General features: G+C 38.3%; 1 protein-coding gene across 5 annotated transcripts in view; it reads left to right on the top strand.

Annotated features, from left to right (window-relative positions):
* TENM4 (teneurin transmembrane protein 4) overlaps positions 1-20,594 on the top strand; it is a 2,118,216-nt gene that overhangs the window by 162,110 nt on the left and 1,935,512 nt on the right. The window lies entirely within an intron of this gene.

Here is a 20,594-nt window from a genome sequence, read left to right as displayed (position 1 = left end):
CTACTTCCTGATATCTCTCAAATCCACCACTTCCACTTCATTCCTGTTGACTGACATCTTAGTGAGAGCCTCATTATCCTCGAATTGAATGCTTATTAGAACAGGTTCCAGTCAGCTTCCCTCCATTTCTCTGTTCTCAAACAATATAGCTCCACATCATCACCAAAGTATTATTTCTAAAATGCAGATCTGCTTATATTTCTCCAAACCACTTCTCCAACAAATAGTAAAAAGTACAAATGTTTTAGCAGTTAGAGAATATCCTTATTTGGAAGCCTGCTGTATTTCCCAGTAGTGTCCATATTTCCAGACTTGATCTGGCAAAATCTCTGCATGCTTCATACCATTGACCCTCCCTCTTCCATGCCCCTTTACAGTTTGTACTTTGCTTCAACTTTATGATATAGTACCCTGACTTCATCAGTTTATTTGCGTATCTGTTTTTCTTTCCAAACCATGATATCCTAGAGATTTGCGACACGTACTGCTCCTGTGAAATGGATCAATTGTTTCTGAAATCAGCTAAGCTCACTTATATATCTGCATTCAAGTGTAAGTATTGTAGAAAACGTGGCTGATCTAGTCTGGACTCTCAGATGTTTAGTCTCAACTGGTGATAGCTGGTCTAGAAATACCTGTGATATTGCAACTTCCAGTGGACTGACCCAGGCATGTTCTCATGGTAGTAGTTGGCCATCAGTACAGCAGAACTATATCTCAAGGTCTCCCGGGGCCTATGCCAGAGCTTGCCAGCCATCATTTCCTTCAGTTTCTATGAGTCTTTAACCTATTAATTCAGAAGTTCAGCCATGAAAAGGGGACTGGAGAAATACAGCTCACCTCTGGATAGAAGGGACACTGCAAAGGACATGGCTGCAGGGAGGAGTAGAGAACTGCAGCCATCTTTGTCATCAGGCTCCCATCCAACTGGTCAAGAAAAACAAGCATCATGCCTCTCTGCTACACTCTGGGAAGAGCATTTTGTACAAAACAGTGACTTATCTATCAATGTTGATGGCAATCCACTGGGTTGTAGTAACTGTTAGAATTTGATTTGTGATTGCTAGAATATCTCTCAAAACAGAGGAAATGTCTTCATGAATTCTGATCATTAGTTAACAGTTGTAATAGAACTGAGTGACAAGAGATGTTATCCATGACCATAAAACTATACAGCAGCTCGTACTTCAAGGAGTAAGTATACATCACTGGAGGCAGGTACTTTGGTATCCAGTTTGCATATAAAGAAAGAGAGACTTCAGGAGGTTAAAGACAGGTTGAAAGTCATGAAGGTATCCCTGAAAAAATCCAAGACTTGAGCACACAGATCTTTCTGTGTTACTCTGGAAGCTGCACTCTCTTCCCTGTATTCTTTGGGTACTTAAGAATCTATTTAGAATGACTTCCATCTAACCATCGCTGACATGCTGGTTATTATCTTATTGCTGAAGATTTCCCTGGAAGTAGCATCTATGTAAGAGATTTATTTATGTGAAAATCTTTTTCAGTTTATTCATCCTTGCAAGGACAAAAGGCAATTTCTTTTGCAGCCTAGTTACTGTTTATACTTTCAATAAATTTCATGTTCTGGTGCCGTTGATCAGATGCTGCTTTCTTCAGGGATGACAATCAAAGTCTGAAAAGTTTATTCCCCCGAATAAACACTGTGCTGAAAAGTGGGGAGGAGAAAGTTCTTATCCTTAACATGTGCAGCTCTTTGTTAATCCAAAGAGCTGAAAGTATTTCAAATCAAACATGGCCACCTACCATCTGGCTGAGTTAGAAGTTTACTTGGTAATCTCCTTATCAGCCAAACAGCTGGAAGTTTAGATAAGTCTTATGTGTAAGAAGCCAATGTCAACTTGTTTTCAGATAATAGAAATGAAAAAAAAAATATACTAGAAAAAAAGAGAAATCATCAGGAGGAATTAATTTGAGAATTTTCTAGCATGCACTAAACTCTCCCTACTGGTAAGTTTATCATCCATTGAACCAACTGCAGACTTGAAGGATGCTTTGTGTGGCATCGACCAGGATGCATTGTTTCAGTGTGTGATTTTCACAGTGTTTTATGTCCAAGAGTTTGTTTGAATCTTTTAAAAGTAATGCTACTGTATTTTGCTTTATGCAATAGATGTGTCACTGTAAACTTGCCTGCAAATTGATTTTTTCTTCCTTTTGTAAATGGAAACCTAATTGAAATACACTAGGGGGGAATTTGCTAGTTAAAGAAATATTTTTCAGTGTGAAAATTGTTTATTCCCTTGAGAGTAAGTACTCCTTAATGTATCGATTTTATGAATTTGTATTTTTGTGCAATGACTTTCGTGTTGCTGTGCTCATCTGTGTACCTTAGGCACCTGGGAAACATGCATTAACATCAATTTAGTAATAAGCCTTTTCTGAATACTTCTCACATCTCCAAACCACATGAGAATTTTGCAACTTGAAAACATTACACATTATTGGAATGATTATTTGTACCTTTATTTAACTCTTTAATTAAACTGTGACTTTTCAGACCATGCACTGTGCTACTATTGTAACACACAAAGACATGATTGAGGTAGAAAAGTTGTTATAGTCAAAATGTTACCTATTCAAATATGAGTACTACATGGTCATTCAGATATTTCTTAGACTGTTTTACATAAAGAAATGAAATCTGAAAGTAGAAAACAAGTCACTTAACTTCCTTGAGCACCAGTCAACTCTGTGAGAAGGGTTTAGCATAGACCCTGGGGTATAGCATGTATCCTAAAAACAGGTTGTTGTTGCCACTTTTCTAGTATCATTGTTACTGCCCATATTTTTTTCAGAGTATTCCATTCCAAAGTGTGCATTGTGGCACAGTGGATTTAAGCCATTTTGGGGGATGCCCTGATCCCATATCCAAATGCCAGTTCCAGCCCTAGTTACTCTGATTCCAACCTAGCTCCCTGCTAATATACTTGGAAAGCATCAGATGGTGGCTCAAGTACTGGACTTCCTGCCACCTGCTTGGGAAATCTGGATGAAGTTCCTGGCTCCTGACTTCAGCCTGGCCTAGCTGTTACTTTTGAGGACATTTGAGAATGAATCAGCAGTTAGAAGTTAGAAGATGTCTCTCTCTCTCTCTCTCTCTCTCTCACTCACTCTCTTTCTCTCTCTCTTTCACTTCCCCCCTCTCTCTGCCTTTCAAATAAATAAATGGATCTTTTTTTAAAGGCAGAGAGAGAGAGAGAGAGAGAGAGAGAGATGTCTTCCATCCACTGGTTCACTCCCCAATTAGCCACAACCACTGGTGCTGCACTGATCCAAAAGCAGGAGCCAGGAGCTTCCTCCAGGTCCTCCATGTGGGTGTAGGAGCCCAAGAACTTGGGTCATCTTCTACTGCTTTCCCAGGCCATAGCAGAGAGCTGGATCAGAAGTGGAGCAGCCAGGACTTGAACCGGTGCCCATTTGGGATGGCAGCACTGCAGGCAGTGGCTTTATCCACTATGCCACAGAACCGGCCCTCAAATAAATGAATCCTGCAAGAAAGAGAAAGATGTGTGTGTGTGAGAGAGAGAGAGAAAGAGAGAGAGAGAAAGTCCTTCATTCATCCATTCATTCTATCAATGAATCAGGGACCAACCCTAGCCAGAAGGAGGTAAAGGCAGGTTCTACTTCTCTTTGTAGCTCCTTTTTCTTTGGGCTAGTTACTTTTCTGCATTTCAGGTTGTTTGTTTTTATTCTTGGCTCAATTTCATTCTAGCAGTAGTGTTTCTATGTTCTCTTGACATAGCTAGTCACTCAGCCCCATCTAGGAAGATGACCTGCTCATACTTAGTGATGTAGGCTTGCTACTCTTTCTTATATGCAAACACTCAGGCTTTGAAGTAAGACTTTTGCCATTAGTAATCATAAGATGTGGGAGTAGGTCATTAAACTTTTTTTAATTCTCATATTTCTCATGTCTAAACCATTTTCAAAAAACTATTCCTAGAGTTACTGGACAGACTAAGCAAAATAATAAGTATAAAATATTTAGCATTATCTCAAATACCTAGGTAGCACAAATTATCAGTGGCAGTAGTTATTTAAAAATCCAGGGAGGGGTCCAGCACTGTAGCATAAAGCTTTTGGGTAAAGCCACCGCCTGCAGTGCTGGCATCCCAAATGGGCTCTGGTTCATGTCCCGGCTGTTTCACTTCCGATCCAGCTCTCTGCTATGGCCTGGGAAAGCAGTAGAAGATGACCCAAGTCCTTGGACTTCTGCACCCAAGTGGGGACCCAGAGGAAGCTCCTGGATCCTGGCTTTGGATCCACGCAGCTCTGGTCTTTGTGGTTAATTGGGGAGTGAACCAGCAGATGGAAGACATCTTGCTCTCTCTCTCTCTCTCTCTCTGCCTCTCCTTCTCTCTCTGTGTAACTCTGACTTTCAAATAAATAAATAAATCTTTAAAAAATAAAATAAAAAGTAAAAATCCAGGAAGAACTGTTTCTCAAACCCTGTATTCAGATTCCTAGATTTTCCATTACCTGATGACTTTTGGTTAAGTGGTTTTGAGATTCCTTTGGATTTATGTCACTTCTTCACCTTCATGTATCTGTAATAACATTATTTGCGTCTATATTTTTGAACAATTTATACATTTGCCACTCTCCTAAAACAGAGCCCTGCTTATTCTTCCAGCCAAAATATATTAATAATTAAAAATGCATGTGCTATTTCTCTACATAAAACTTCCCTGGTTTCAAGGCCATTTTCGTTTCTTTCCCCTTTTGCTTCTCAGTTTTGTTGCCTGTATATTACATACACCTGCTCCAACTTCAATAAATGATGTTTATTTCTCTAAATGTGTCTTCATCTTTCCAACATCAGTGCCAATACACAGTTTGCTTTGAATGTGTTTCCTTCTTTCAACAACCTCTGAAGTTCAGTGCCTGCTCTTGTCACCTTTTCTGGACTCAGTCTGCCCACCATTGGATACTTTGTCTTCCTTCTGGGGCTCTTTCTGCACTATTTACATATCTACATTAGCACTATTTCTGTGGCAGTCCTCCTCACTATACTCTCATGTTACAATGCAGGGTCTGTGCTCTAGTAGATTGTACACTGCCAATGTACAACACAGTGCCTGGTTATACCAAGCTGTGACTCTCTCACTGGCTCTCTGTCTTGTTTCCTTTCCTTTTTTGATATGTATATATGTGTACATAAATGTCAAAACACATTAACAGACTCTCACTGTTAGTAAAGAAAAAAGTTGTTCAGTATCACATACACTTCTTTATTTCTTCTAACAGTTACCATACTCTAGGGTAAATACCACATAGTGTAAAAAAACTAGAGGAGTTCTCACCTTAACTAGTTTGTGGACACATATTCCCAGGGAACGTACAGATACTGAAACAGACATTTTCTCTAAATAGTACAATATGCATTCACAGCTGTAAAATCAATATACCATTTACAGAGAGAGAGTTAGCTTTATCTGTGGAGTGTGCTGTATCACAAATGACTTTATACAAATGCGATTGAGTCCGACCTTCCAATTTATGAAAATTGTTCGTGAAAATTATTTTTCATTTATACAAAGGAATAAACCCCCAATAAATAGCATAGTCTTAAGATTTAGTTCAAGAAAGGATCTTTTCAGAAACATCTTTGGATTTTTGGAAATGTTATGCATTCATCTATTCACTGAAAGTGAACATAGGCCATAATGTGTGAAGAATAATTATTGGCAATAAATGCCGCTGAGAACTAATAGATTCAAAATCATTTGAAGCATTCATTTTCTTATATAGTTATCAATTAGAATATACAGCACACTACAGTTTTTAAATTTTTAAACAGGGGCTAGAATTATACAAAATACTCCAATAAACAAATCTTGACCCAGACGATAAATAATTAGAAATCATTCTGAATATTAACTTCCCTAATTACATTTTAATCTAAAAAATATTACTGGCACTAAAGAAACCTTATAAGAAAAACAAGTGTGTTTGTATATCAGCAATTACCTCCTCATCTTGCTACAACTCATTTAATTATATTGTATTGTTCCTCCCAGCCTTTGTCTCCAAGCATGCATTTATGTATATTTATATTCTTGTTACCCATACAATTGGGAACTGTGAGATTTTAATTTTTTTCCTGTTAAAATATATTTCATATGTCTAAAATAATTTTTCTGTTTATTTATCACATCTTTGATAAATAGAACATTAAAAGTACTATTGAATTACACTTCTGAATTATCATTTATTTACATTTTGTATTAGGTTGACTACATTTGTATGTATCTCAGGAAATTTTATTTACTTTTAAAAATTTATTTATTTGAAAATCAGTTACAAAGGAGAGGCAGAGGGAAAGAGAGAAACAAAGACATCTTCTACTTGCTGGTTCACTCCCCAGATGGCTGCAACAGTCAAGGCTGGGCCAGGCAGAAGCCAGGAGTCAGGAGCTTCATTCAGATCTTCCACATGAATGCAGGGGTCCAAGGACTTGGGCCATCTTTTGCTGTTGTCCCAGACATATTAGCATGGAGCTGGATCAGAAGTGTAATAGCCAGCATCCAGCATCCATATGGGATGCTGACACCATAGACAGCACCTTACCAGCTACACCATAATGCCAGCCCTTGAAATTTTATGCAAATGTGTCATACCAAAAACATTTCCCTCCATTTGCTTTTTTTTAAATCCAACGTTAAATATATGAGCTCCATGCATGTTGAAGCATCTGCTACAGTTTATTCATTATTAATTCTGTATAATATGCTAATATGTGAATAAGCCATACATAATTTAACTATTGTTGTATTGATGGATCCTTGGATTGTTTATCTTTCCTCTTGTTAATAATAACGCTATCACATAAACATCTCTGTGTTTGTCTCCTGGGGTCTATAAGCAATCTAGCTTCTGTGGTGTGTCTTCCTAGAAGTTAAATGCTGATTGTAGTGTGTGTGTGTGTGTGTGTGTGTGCAGCTTACTTTTCCATGATAATGGCAAACTTTTTTGCAAAATAGTTGGACTAATCATACATTTACCAGCATAATAAAAGTCACTGTTGCTCTGTATTCTTTTCAATGCTGGGTTTTGTCAGGTATCATAAATAATTACTAACCTTGTGAGAATGAAATGTTACCTACTTCAGGTTTGAATTTTCATTTTTTTTATTAATGAGGTTAATGTGTTTCCGATGTTTAGTAATTTTTCTAGCTTCTAAGTCTGTAAAATGTCTATTCTCATCTTTTGCCCATTTTTCTATTGGCTTTGTATGTCATGGATCTTAATTTCTCATCACTAAACGTGGTACAACTGTCTTCTAATTTGAGGCCTCTTTTCATTCTCTTGATGTTAACTTGAGAAGAATACATATTCCTAATATTATTATATATTTATTTATCCACCTTCTCCCTAATAAAACTGTACTTTTCCCAACCAAGGAAGTAAAGAAATTGTACTTCATTTTCTTTTAATAAAATCACCATTTTTCTTTTCACATGCTAATTTTGTGATCTACCTGGAATTGCTTATTTGTATCCTTTATGGTAACAATTATTTTTTTCTTATGAAGCAATTTCATTTGTACCATTACTGCGTTTACTACACAATACATTTTTCTTCAAGTAGGTAACCTTTCATTTCTGCTATATATAAATCTTTCACGTGCTCATGAGCTTTTATTCTGAGTTTTCTATTCTGTTTTATTGCTCACTCCTGTTTCTACATCATTGTCTGCAGCACTTCCATGCTCACCTATGGACTTATCATTTGATAGTTAATAGGGACAATGCATCTACCCTGTTTTGCTTCAGAAATGCCTTCCTAAGTCTAAGCCCCCTATTTTTATATAATATCGTTTTAATAATTTTGTCAACTGACAAATAAACCCTACTTGGATTTTTATTGGAATTGTATTGAACTCATTGATCAGTTTGTAGAAAACTGATAATTTTAGTTACTGAAATGTCAAGACAAGTTTGCATGAGGCAAATAATTTTGAAATGCATGAATAACTTTTTTCATAATATACATATTTATGAACTTCTGAAAGAACCCATCAACCTCCAAAAGTTTCACCTTGTCTATTCCTCCCTCTCGACTTTATTGTTTTTTTCCCTTTATTTTCCCTATCATGGTCCCACCCTGATACTATAATATGTTGTCGTATTTTCTTGTTTTGTTTTTTATTAGTTCTGTACTTAGACATCAGATTTATCATGATTGTAATCCTCATTTATAATATTAAAATCTTTATATCTTATCTGTATCTTCTTTTTTACTTTCTTCCTTTTCTTTTATCCTTCTTTATCATAACCCTTCCTTTCAGAATTGTTTCAATTTGTCTTAGAGTACATCATTTTAAAAATATTGAATGGGGTTGGTGCTGTGGCTAGTAGATTAAGACACTGCCTGCAGCGCTGGCATCCCATATGGGCAGGGGTTTGAGTCCTGGCTGCTCCACTTCCGATCCAGCTCTCTGCTAGTGGCCTGGGAAAGCCCAAGTGCTTGGGCCCCTGCACCCTCATGGGAGACCTGGAAGCAGCCTCTGGCTTCTGGCTACAGAAAGCCCAGCTTCAGCCATTGTAGCCATTTGAGAGTGAAGCAGTGGATGGAAGATCTCTCTTTCTCTCTCTCTGACACACTCTCTCTCTCTCTCTGACTCTCTCTCTCTCTCTGTAACTCTACCTCTCAAATAATCTTTTATATATATATATAACATACACACACACACACACACACACACACATATATATATATAGAATGAAATAATGTTGGTTTAGTCTCTAAATATCTCAATTTTTCACTTTTCCTAAAGCTAGCTTGGGTTTCTGTTCAATTCTCTTTTTCAAAAATGTATATTTATTTTTATTTATTTGAAAGAGACAGAAATCTTCCATCTGCTGGTTTATTCCTAATATGCCCTCAACAGGCAGAGACTGGCCAGGCTGAAGCTGGGAACCTGAAACTCAGTCCTGGTTTCCCACATGGAAGGCAGGGACTCAATTATTTGAGCCGTCTTCTGTAGCCTCCATGGGTGTGCATTAACAGAATGCTGGGTCCAGATACAGAGCTTGAACAGGTGTTTAGGACTCAGTGAAGTTGCATCTTGGGATGCCTTCAATCCATATATGAGTTATTGGGTTCAAGTTCCAGCTCTGCTTCTCATTTTAGCTTCCTGCAAATGCATACCCTGGGAGGCAGCAGGTGATGGCTCAAATGCTCGGGTTCCTGCTGCCCATGCTGGAGAATCATCACATCAAGTGGCCAGCTGTTGTGGACCTCTTAGAAATGAACCAACAGATAGAAGATCTCTATTCCTCAGCCTTTCAAATAAAAAAAAAGAAATAAACTATTTCTTTGGCCATTTTAACATGATTTTCCAATTGTTTCTCTTTCCATTGTTCTGTGAAAATCAACTCTCACTCCAATTGTTATTATATATATATACATATATATATACACACAAAATCTTTATTAGTAACTTGGTACAAATGGTCTATAGTTTTACCCTGATGTGTCTAGATATGAATGCCTTTTTATTTACTCTGATTAAAGTAAGGTGCTCAATGAATTTAGCAATTATGTTTCACTAAATCTTGGAATAGTCACAGCTTTGGATTCTATGAATATTCCTTCTCCTGTGATTTTCTTATCTCCTAGAATGCCATTTTGTAACTTCTCATTTTATTCCATATATTTTATGATGACTTCTAAAATATTTTTCATTTTTCTCACTCATTGAACTACATTCTTTATTTCTTCTAGTTTATTTTTCAATTTGTTAACATTCTCCTCAATTGTGTTTAATCCACAGTTTAATCCCTTCAAAAATTTTTAAATTCAGTTGAGGAAATTGAATTTAAGCTGTTTTTGTTTATTTTATAAGTTAACCCATGTGAGTAGTCTGTTGTCTCCTTCATTGGAAACTATATATTATCTATTTTGTAAGTAGTTATTTTATTTACTGCATCTGAAATCCTTGGAGTTGAATCTATTATTCAGTGTCTCCACTAATACAAAGGCTATTAATTTTCTCTATATTTTTAATTCATTATTTTGAGTTCATCTTTGAACCTAGTATGCACAAATCCTGAGAATACTCAGGTGAGATTTCTTTCCTTCAAGGAGAATTTGCATTTTTTTTAACAGGATGCATCAGTTAAAACTTGCCAGCAGCATTGCCACTGAATTTCATTGCTTGGACTTTCTCAAGCCATGCATCACATCTAAATTCTGCCCCAAGACTGATTAAAGGTATGCCTGTAGATTAAAAAAAAAAAAAAAAAAAAAAAAAAAAAAACAACAACAACAACAACAACAACAACAAAAAAAAACTCTTAGAGGACACTACTAATATGGATACGGATAGCAAAGGGGGTAGTTTTCTATTTAGCATCAGAAAATTACAAGTCCTCTTTGGCTCCCTGAATTACAAAGAGTGAGCTAGCATAGTATTTTGGTAAAGACAAGACTTTTTTATGATTCTCTGATTTGTATGGAGGCAGAGGTAGGATGTAGATTTACACCCTTTTCCCTACTGACATCTTAAAAGGGCCAAGGGCCTAATTTTTCATTTTCTGACACAGATCATATTGCAAAAGCTCCAGCATTGTGGCATTGTCAGGATTCAGGGCAGCCTAGGCTTCCAAATTTGCTTTTTACATTGCTTTTGGCTCTTCTGTGTTCCTTCTGTTTCATTTCCTTTCTTTCCTGTTCTCTCTTCCTTGGGGACTTTTCTTACTTCTTCTGTGAGTTTAACAATATGTTCAAAGTCTGTACATTTTAATTACCCAATACTGAGGTGTTCTGAAAATGAAGGATTTTTTTAAAGGATTCTTTTCTGAAAATTTTAGTTATTCAGTTGAGAGGCAGAGTGAGAGAGAGCAGGGAGACTGAGTGCTCCATCTGGTGCTTCAACCCCTAAATACCCACAAAGGTCCCTGACTTGAGCTGAATCTGGAGTCAGAAATGCAGCCCATGTCTCCCACATGGGCTGAAACCCAATCACTTGAGCCGTCACCACTGTCTCCCAGAGTTTGCGTTAGCAGGAAGCTGGAGTCAGCAGCAGAGCTAAATATCAAATCAAGTCACTTTGATATACTACATGGATAACTTAACTGCTGGGCCAAACACATGCTCACAAAATACCAATTTCAATATTGCCTGGATATATATTTTATAATCATTATGAAAAATCACAAATTTCCATTTTGTAATTCAAATATTTAATGGTTTTAAATATATATTTAATTTAGCAAATTATTTCCAAATTGTTACTATCTATGATGTGTGTAATACAAATGCTATTATCGATGTAGTTAACATTTTAACATCACTGCATCTGGTATGTCTGGGCCATCCTATTTAATCTTCCATTTATGCTTCCTAATATAGCAACATTAAGTTTTGTAAATTTTGAGAATACTGTGATCCACTCTAAAATATCTCCGTTGTGTTCAGAGTGTTTTGCTCTGTACCAAGGATGGTTTTCCAAGCTTTGTCATTGCTTATATTTCCTAAGGTTGAAAATAAATCAGCAGTAATCTCATACTCCAATGTTATTTTGTAATCCTACCTCATAGATACTGTTTTATCCAATATAGTATTTACCCTACCGTATTATTTTCATTTAAGAAACCTTTTCCTTTTCTTCAACATCTATGGCAACCTGCTGAATTCAGCTGCCAATGCCACTGAGAAATTGCCATTTTTGTAAAACTTCATTGGTCTTTTGTGGGTGGCTTCAGTCAACACCAGGTCTGTGTCACTATTCAGGATAAATTCTGTAACACATCACAGTATGGGTTGAGGAACAAGCTCTATTTAAGATATTCACAAAATCATTCATTACAGGGGCAAAGATAGGATATTAAATCTACCTTGATCTGTATTAGAAGAGAATCTGGGGCTGAAAACCTGTGCTGCACATTTTGTGTTTGTCTTTGAGGGGAGGGACCTGGGTCTCCTCAACTATGCCTTTATATAGTACAAACGTGAGAAAGTGGCCTCACTGATGGATGGACAAGGGAACACTAGGGCACCAAGCAGTCTGTGTTAATACACTATCCCTCTAAAAGACTTTCCTGGAAATGCTGCATGCCATTCATAGGAATGTACAAACGCTCTCACCATCGCAAGTACGGCACTGATCTCCCAGACGCTTGCTGTGAAAATGAGATAGAGGATTTAGAATGTCTAGTTCATGATAAATGTAGATAAATGTTAGTTCAAATTTACCAAGAAAGTATTTGTGTGATATAGAAGGTGTCTTCATAAATTTCATGGAAATGTATATTCTGAGAAAAATATAAATGGATTTCAAATAAGATATGTTTTTACCAAAGTAAATTATATTTTAATGTCACTTTCCATAAACATTTTGCAGTCCCCTTGTGATACATATCATATAGCTATCATTATATATTTTATATATATAAACATATATATATATAAAATCACAGTTAGGATGTGCTATTCTACCATTTATCACAAACAAGATTTTTTATAGACAGATTTTGGAAATTTTAAATTCCATTTAGAAAATGTACATTAACATATTATAATTTAACCCTCTATAAAATTCACAAAACAACTATACATGATATATGCTATTTGATATACACCATTACCATCTAAGGGTGTCCTAGAATTATCTCCATTATATAGAAATGGCAAATACAATTAAAGAAGCAACATACTCTCAAGCTAAATGAGCATGGGGGAATTTTATATATATGTGTGTGTGTGTGTGTATTTTATATATAGAGAGAGAGAGTGTGTGTGTGTGTAGAGAGAGAGAGAGAAAGTGAGAGAGAGAGATGACTAATTAAAAAGGAATTCAGGGGCCAGTGCTGTGACCTAATGGGTAAAGCCGCTGGCACTGCTGGCATCCCATATGGGCGTCGGTTCATGTTCTGGCTGCTCCACTTCTAATCCAGCTCTCTGCTATGGCCTGGGAAGGAAGTGGAAGATGACAGAAGTCCTTGGGCACCTGCACCCACCTCCAGCTGTTACAGCCATCTGGGGAGTGAACCAGCAGAGGGATGACTTCTCTCTCTCTCTCTGCCTCTGACTCTCTGTAACTCTGCCTTTCAAATAAACAAATAAATCCTTAAAAAATAAAGGAATTGCTTTCATTCCTCATATTTGGGTGAAATTAATCAGCAGTCAAACATTAGGAATGGCTCTACCATTTATAAGTCTCAGTTGCTAAAACATGCTTAACAGTCATTTCTTTTTTCCAAAGTCTGATGAACTTTCTCTTTTAATTTCACTAAATGCTTGCCAAAATGGTAAAAAAAAAAAAAAAAAAAAACTATATTTTATATAGGGAGCCTGATTCTCATCGTAAAATCTGTAAACTTTTCACTGCCTTAGAATTAAAGATATGTACATGAAATTTATCCACTGTTTGTCACACTCTAATCAAAAGCTTGGCCGTATAACTGCACAGTGAACAGAAAGTTTGTAATAATTCATTCCACAGGAGGCTTTCAGCTTTAACCTTGTATTACCAAGTCACACGATTGGGACAACCACATAGTCTGGGCCACATCATCTTCTTTACGCTTATAAAATTGCTTTAAATAAGTTAGTTTTCTTCCATACCCTTGGGTTTTACTATGGCACTGTGATTTAAGAATCAGTGATACAGGAAAAGCCTTCACTTTTCTTGTAAAAAATGTCATTCAGGATGTTGGTTGTGCTTTGTGAATCGCTGCTCATCTAAGTGCCCTTGCATCCAATGCTTTTCAGGGTTTCAAGGCAAGAAAATATTTGTTTTTTTCTTAAAAATGGATCTCTCTGCCCTGCTAGACAATTAAAACAAATGTATAATGGAAAAAAGATGTTGACTCCGTGGTTCATGTATGTAGATGGTCCTAAAGCAACTTAGGAAAGTGCCCTAAGTAGAAAATGTATTAAATAATCCGACCTACTCAACACCATAACTTAGCAACACAAGATAGCACCCTGAAAAGACTGTTATGTACCTCCTCCCGATCATGTGACTTCATAGAAGCTGTGGTTTGTGGCCATTGGCCAGTTTCACAGACAGTATCCCATCCCAGGCCTGGAAGAAGTTTAAAAATCAGCACTTGATGTATGATTTCTACTGCATGCATATCATTTTTGGACCATTGTTAAGTTGAAAATTCATAACAAATCATTATAAGTCATGGACCATTTTACATACTTTTTTTCACATATCAACATAACATTAACCAAATTATCAATGCTTTTTTTTTTTAAGATTTATTTATTTATTTGGAAGGCAGAGTTACAGAGAGGCAGAGGCAGAGAGAGAAAGAGAGGTCTTCCAGCTGCTGGTTTACTCCCCAATTGGGCGCAAACAGCCGGAGCTGGGCTGATCCGAAGCCAGGAGCCAGGAGCTTCTTCTGGGTCTACCATGTCGATGCAGTCCTTGGGCCATCTTCCACTGCTTTCCCAGGCCATAGCAGAGAGCTGGATCAGAAGTGGAGCAGCCAAGACTGGAACCGGCGCCCATATGGGATGCCGGCACTGCAAGTGGCGGCTGTACCCACTACGCAACAGCACTCCCTTCAAAATTATTAATCCTTCATAACAATTGAGTTCCTTTTCTGTAAACTCGCGGTAATGAGCCCTAAATTTCAAGATTATTCTGAAGAATAAACATTAAAATGAGCTAACTTCATTAAATAAACATTAAAATGAGCTGTCGCTCCCCCTCTTCGTGGAGGAGCAACACCAAACCCTGCCTAGGCTTCATATCCGAGTCACGGCACCATTATGTCGCTCCCCCTCTTCGTGGAGGAACGACACTAAGCCCTGCCTAGGCTTCATATCCGAGTCACGGCACCATTATGTCGCTCCCCCTCTTCGTGGAGGAGCAACACCAAACCCTGCCTAGGCTTCATATCCGAGTCACGGCACCATTATGTCGCTCCCCCTCTTCGTGGAGGAGCAACACAGGACCCTGCGCTGTTCTTTCGTCTGCTCGGCCCTCCCCGGGTTTGCTGCTGGTTCTTCCCGGGTTGGCTACTATCCCTTCCACCTCCGTGGAAGGGCAGTTCCCCCTGGCCGCATTCCCCACTTCCGCAGGGGAGCAGCACACCGCCGGCCGGTTCTCTCGGGGGCTGCACGGGTTCCCTTAGATGTTCCCCATAGATGTTCCCGGTGCATGCCGTCTCTCTCCTCCTTTATAGTCCTCCTCCGCCAATCCCAACTCGGCTGCCCACACGCCGAGTACGCTGCTCTCCAATCAGGAGCAAGTCCTACAGTTAATTGGTTGAACTGGAGGCAGCTGTGCGGAAGCTGTTTACTTCTCTCCCAGCGCCATATTGTGGGAGAGCAGATGCATAGAACAAGTCTCAATTCCAGTAACAGTCTAGTCCGGGCTGCTCCCCACAATGAGCTAACATTTTCTACCTTTATAAAGTTTCTATGTGTTTGTTCTCTTGCGTATATTTTCTTGAAATACCTCCGGTAACACAAATAATGTTATTATTTCTATTTTACATGTAAGTAAGTTCAGATTCAGAAAATTGAAGTAACCTGCCTGAAGCCACTCAGCTTATTTACGGTTAAGCTAGAAATCAAAACCATGTTAGCCAATTCCTAAATTGATCACGTACCATTACCCTTCTAACTTTCCACAGTTTTTTTGTTATGTCTTGTCTGCTAGGATGTTTTTAGAAAAATTATTTATTCAAAAATTCAAACTCAACTCCACTATTTTTAAAAATTAAAACTCACCCTCCACAACATTCTGTAAGGCTGAATTTTCCTTTGGGAGGCATGGGCTGGGCTGAGGGAGGGGGCTTTCAGAAAAACAATATACAACAGAACTCCACAAAGGGTCACAAAATGCAATTTAAAAAATAAGTTACTTGGGGCTGGCGCTGTGGCTCACTTGGCTAATCCTCCACCTGCAGCGCCAGCAACCCATATGGGTGCTGGGTTCTAGTCCCAGTTGCTCCTCTTCCAGGCAAGCTCTCAGCTGTGGCCTGGGGGGGGCAGTGGAAGATGGCCCAATTCCTTGGGCCCCTGCACCCTCATGGGAGACCAGGAAGAAGACCTGGCTTCTGGCTTCAGATCGGCGAAGCACCAGCCATAGCGGTCATTTGGAGAGTGAACCAACAGAGGGAAGACCTTTCTCTCTGTCTCTCTCTCTATCTATATCTCTACCTGACAAAATTAAAATAAAAAATAAGTTACTTGATATAAAATTATTTTTGAAATTTATGCATAGTTTTTTTTTTCTTGTAGTACATGTTTTCCATGAACATTTTGAGAATTCTGAGACACAGGAATTTAGAATTTTTTGTTTCAAAATAAACTTCCAATTTCACTTTCCACAAACTTTTTGAATCCTCCTGATATTAGAGTGCATGCAATGTTACAAGCATGTAATGAGAGAAACCACATTTTATTTGTGTGGGCTACATATTTCAGTTAAGTCTCAGCTTCTCATGTATCAATATCATCTGCCTCATAGATAAATAAAATATGATAATATACACAAAGGCTAGCATAACAGTTGGCACATTTAAGCATTTAATACATTTCTACAAGTATTATTATATGTCAAAAGGACTGGCCTCTTTTGCACAACAAGCCACCTCAAATTTTGTCTGGAAGTAAATAAGACCTAATTTTAAAGTTACCTAAATTAAATAATTATAAAATAGGTCATTTGGTTTGAAAACTGGTTTAACTAGAGGCTGGGGTTAGAATGAAGGCACACTTGGAAGTTTTCTTGGGAACTAAAACACTTCACAGGTGATTTGCTTGTAAAAGTCTATTTAAAAGGCAGCAAAGGAAAGGAAGCTTGCTCCAGTGTGCAATGTGAAAAAAGGGGTAAAACTCTGGACACTAGGGGACTCAGGGTCCCCACAAACTGTCCAGAAGGGGCTATGTCTGACAGTCCAAGCCTCAACCAAAAACACCCATGTGGTTAACAAATGTCTGGGCTCCAGCAAAGGCTGCATTCATAGGATCTCATTGCTCTCTTGTTGGGAATCTTCAGGCCATAGAATCTGTCTCTTGAGTAATTTGCCACTATTTCATGCCAGTGGCCAGCAGCAAATCCAAAGTGAGAAGCCAGGCTGGCATTCAAACTCCAGTCCCTAACCAACAATGTGATTTTCACGAGGTCACATTTCCCTGGATTTCAGTCCCTCGCAGGGAAAATGGAGGTCTTATCTCACAGGGTTTTATGGAAATCAAATCAAGCAACAATTATGTGGCTATGTCTATTTGATCAATAAACTGAAGAGTGATGATTTTCCCCATGGAATTTGCAAATAACATTTTGCAAAGGTAATGGGAGATATTTCATGTCTGCATATAAAATCAGAACATGTGATAAGTATTTGAGAACTTCTTATGCTAAGCAAAAGGAGGTATTTGTTAAATTCAAACAAAAACAACAAAAAAACCCAGAAAATTGAAAATATTTCAGGGATCCTAGTATTGAAAGCTACCAAAATAACTTTATCAAAAAATACCCATATTGATCCTTGCCTTCTGAATATGAGGGACATGATGTCAGAGGACACAATAAATTGTAGGATAAATTTGTTATATTTTCACAAAGTTTTTTTAAAAATATTTATTTTATTTATTTGAAAGACAGAGTTACAGAGAGAGATAGAGACAGAGAGAGAGAGGTCTTCCATCCGCTGGTTCACTCCCCAGATGGCTGCAACAACTGGAGCTATGCTGATCCAAAGCCAGGAGCCAGGAGTTTCTTCCAGGTCTCCCACGTGGATGCAGGGGCCCAAGGACTTGGGCCATCTTCTACTGCTTTCCCAGGCCATAGCAAATTTTTAATTTTACTCAAATATTTAACTGAAAATAACTATATTATAAAACAAGAAAAAACATATCACAAAGTAGAAAACTATATTTGATTTTTGAGAGATAAACTTTCCAGAAATGGGATTTGGTAACTTTTTTTTCTTTTGCTCTAAAATTTTCCTGGATTTCTGGATTCACTCTCCTGTTCTTGGAGGGCTATTATTATGAAGGCAATGTCACTGCAATATTAGTGAAGGGGACCAGATCAGCCTGCCCATGTTCATGTATGGACTCTACCATTTGCTATTACTGATGTCAGGCAAATGACATAAGCTCTCTGAGCTTATTGTCTCATATAAAAGCTCAAGATCATAATTTGTACCTTTTCGTGGTAAAGTTGTGAAAATTTAAAGAGAGAAAACACCTCTCACAATGCCTGCTATGCACTAGACGTGCAAAAATGTATTAAATGTTTTCTTCACTGTTATTATTAACAGGGAGAAAGCATTTGAGCAGAATGAAGGAGATGGAATGAAAGACAAAAATATTCTGATCATTAGGAATCATGGGGTCTCATACAAAGCAGGTAGACCTTGCAGAGGATTTAGTGGGAGAGATTTCAAGGAAGAGTGCATTTATAGACGGGTGAGCAGAGTTCCAGGGGCCAGTGGAGGGCAAAGAAGCACCGGGAGACAGCAACTGGGGTTCCTTTGCCACCCTCAGGCCTCTGGATGGTGGACTGGTGTTAGCTCGACTAGACTAAGGGATACTCAAGTAACCACTCCCGGTGATTTAGTGGACCCTGGCCCACCCCAATCCTGTTGAGAGGAAACCCCAGCTGGTTTTACTTTCCATTAGAATGGTTGGGCTGCATGAGCTATATCTGTGAGAATATCGCCAGAAGAACCTCATAGGTAAGCAGGAGGGGAAGACCTGCCCTCAACGTGAGCTGGCGCCATCCAATCAGCTGAGGACCCTGACGGAACAAAAAGGCAGAGAAAGATCAAATTCCGCCCTCTGCTTTGCTGCCAGGACGCCCCTCTCTTGCTCTTGCACAGCAGAGTTCTGGTTCTCCGAGTGTTTGGATCCTGGGATTTGCAACAGTGGGCCCGCTAAGCTCTCAAGCTTTTGGCCTTGGAGTGAGAGCTTGACCATTGGCTTCCTTGTTCTAAGTACAGCAAACTTCAGCTGAGTCAGGCTGTCAGCTTCCCTGTCTCTCCAGCTTGCAGAAGGCCTAGCGTGGCCCCACAATCAAGTAAGCAAATTTCCCTAATCTCTTCTCAGATCTGTCTATGTATCTCTCAGTCCTGTTTTTCTGGAGATTTCTGAATAAAACATGCCTGAAGGAAGGAAAGAACAATGCCAGAAACCAGTGAGCTCTACAGCAATGGAAGTCCAGCCAATAAGCAGTCAGAAGGCACGGAAACCAATGCCCTGCCTGGCCTCTTCCCTGCCTGTGATCTCCTGCAAATATTTGTCATTCCCTGAGCCCACTGCGAAAGCTGGAAGCAGGAGATCAAGAGAACCTGAGGAAAACAACCAATAGAGGTCAGCCGCTCAGGACATGATCCCAAATGGAGCAAAATCAGAGGAGCAGGAGAAGAACCGACACAGTCAAATTACTGCAGATGAAAAAGAACCTATTTTAAATTTAAACTTATTTATATAAAATTTTTTCCTAACTACTTACTAATTAGGTATGATTCAATAATTTACTTAAACATTTTAAGTCTGTTTTCTTGTCAATGAAACATGGATAGTATTCATTCCTTATTGGGTTTTTCTAAGACTTAGAATTATGTAAATAACTCAGAAATGTAGAAGTTTGATAAATATTGGCTTAACTATATTTGTTACTGAGGCTTTGGAAGTGTTCCTAGTGTTGGCAGCTCTAACTTAATGAATTCATTTGCTAAACATATAAGTATATGTATTAAATATAAGTACTAAATGGCAAGACACTGCAAAATACCTTGAACCAAAGCATCCTGGAATCCACTATGCAAATTTCATAGTCTACTGGTATTGAACAAACACATATTTAATGTGAAACTTACTATGAAAAAAATATATTGAAGTACACCAGGAAGGTTCTACTTGAAATAGGATGATCACAAAATGTCACTCTAAGGGGACCCTTTAGACCAAGCATTATACAATAGTGGATTTGACAGGTTGTTGGGGTAGGAGAGGGCTCGGATTGGAGATAGTTCAAAGCAAAGACAAACATAGGTCATGAGGGGTGACCAGTGTGAGCACAGCATAAATAGTTGGGAGGTGGGGCAGAGGCAGAGAGATGAGGTTGAACTGGTTGGCAGACTCTGTGATGAACGGTTACCCTGTAGGCCCCTGAAGAGTTAGGGAATATGATCTCATTTGTGTCATTAAAAGCTTACCCTGGCTTTCTAGGATAGATTAAGTTACAGGGGGCAAAAATATGTGCTGAGGCCTACTAGGAAGCTATTTGACTGGACAAGACTAGATGATGGTAGCTTTAACTGTGGTGATGATGTTATCTTGAGACTGCATTAATAGCTAATTTGATGGACCAGGTTGAAACCTATTTTCAGAGTAGAAGAAAACATAAGTGGTAGCACAATGTTGTTGTAAAGATGGCATAACGTGTAGTATATAAATGCCAAAGTCCCAGGCAAACAGAACTCAAAAAATAGCAAATTGCTGCTTTCACATATGCCAGAATATTGGCTTCTTCAGGGTAGATATTTATATTATTCTTGTTTGCATCTGCTTGGCAACAGTATAATTCCTTTTAAATCACTGCATGTCTCCTGGATGCCAAATATTAAACATTTCATAAAGAATGA

This window comes from Oryctolagus cuniculus, chromosome 1 (assembly GCF_964237555.1).
Source record: "Oryctolagus cuniculus chromosome 1, mOryCun1.1, whole genome shotgun sequence".
In the NCBI taxonomy this organism is placed as follows: Eukaryota; Metazoa; Chordata; class Mammalia; order Lagomorpha; family Leporidae; genus Oryctolagus; species Oryctolagus cuniculus.
Note: the sequence above shows the minus strand (reverse complement) of the source record. Positions and strands in the feature narration are given on the sequence as shown.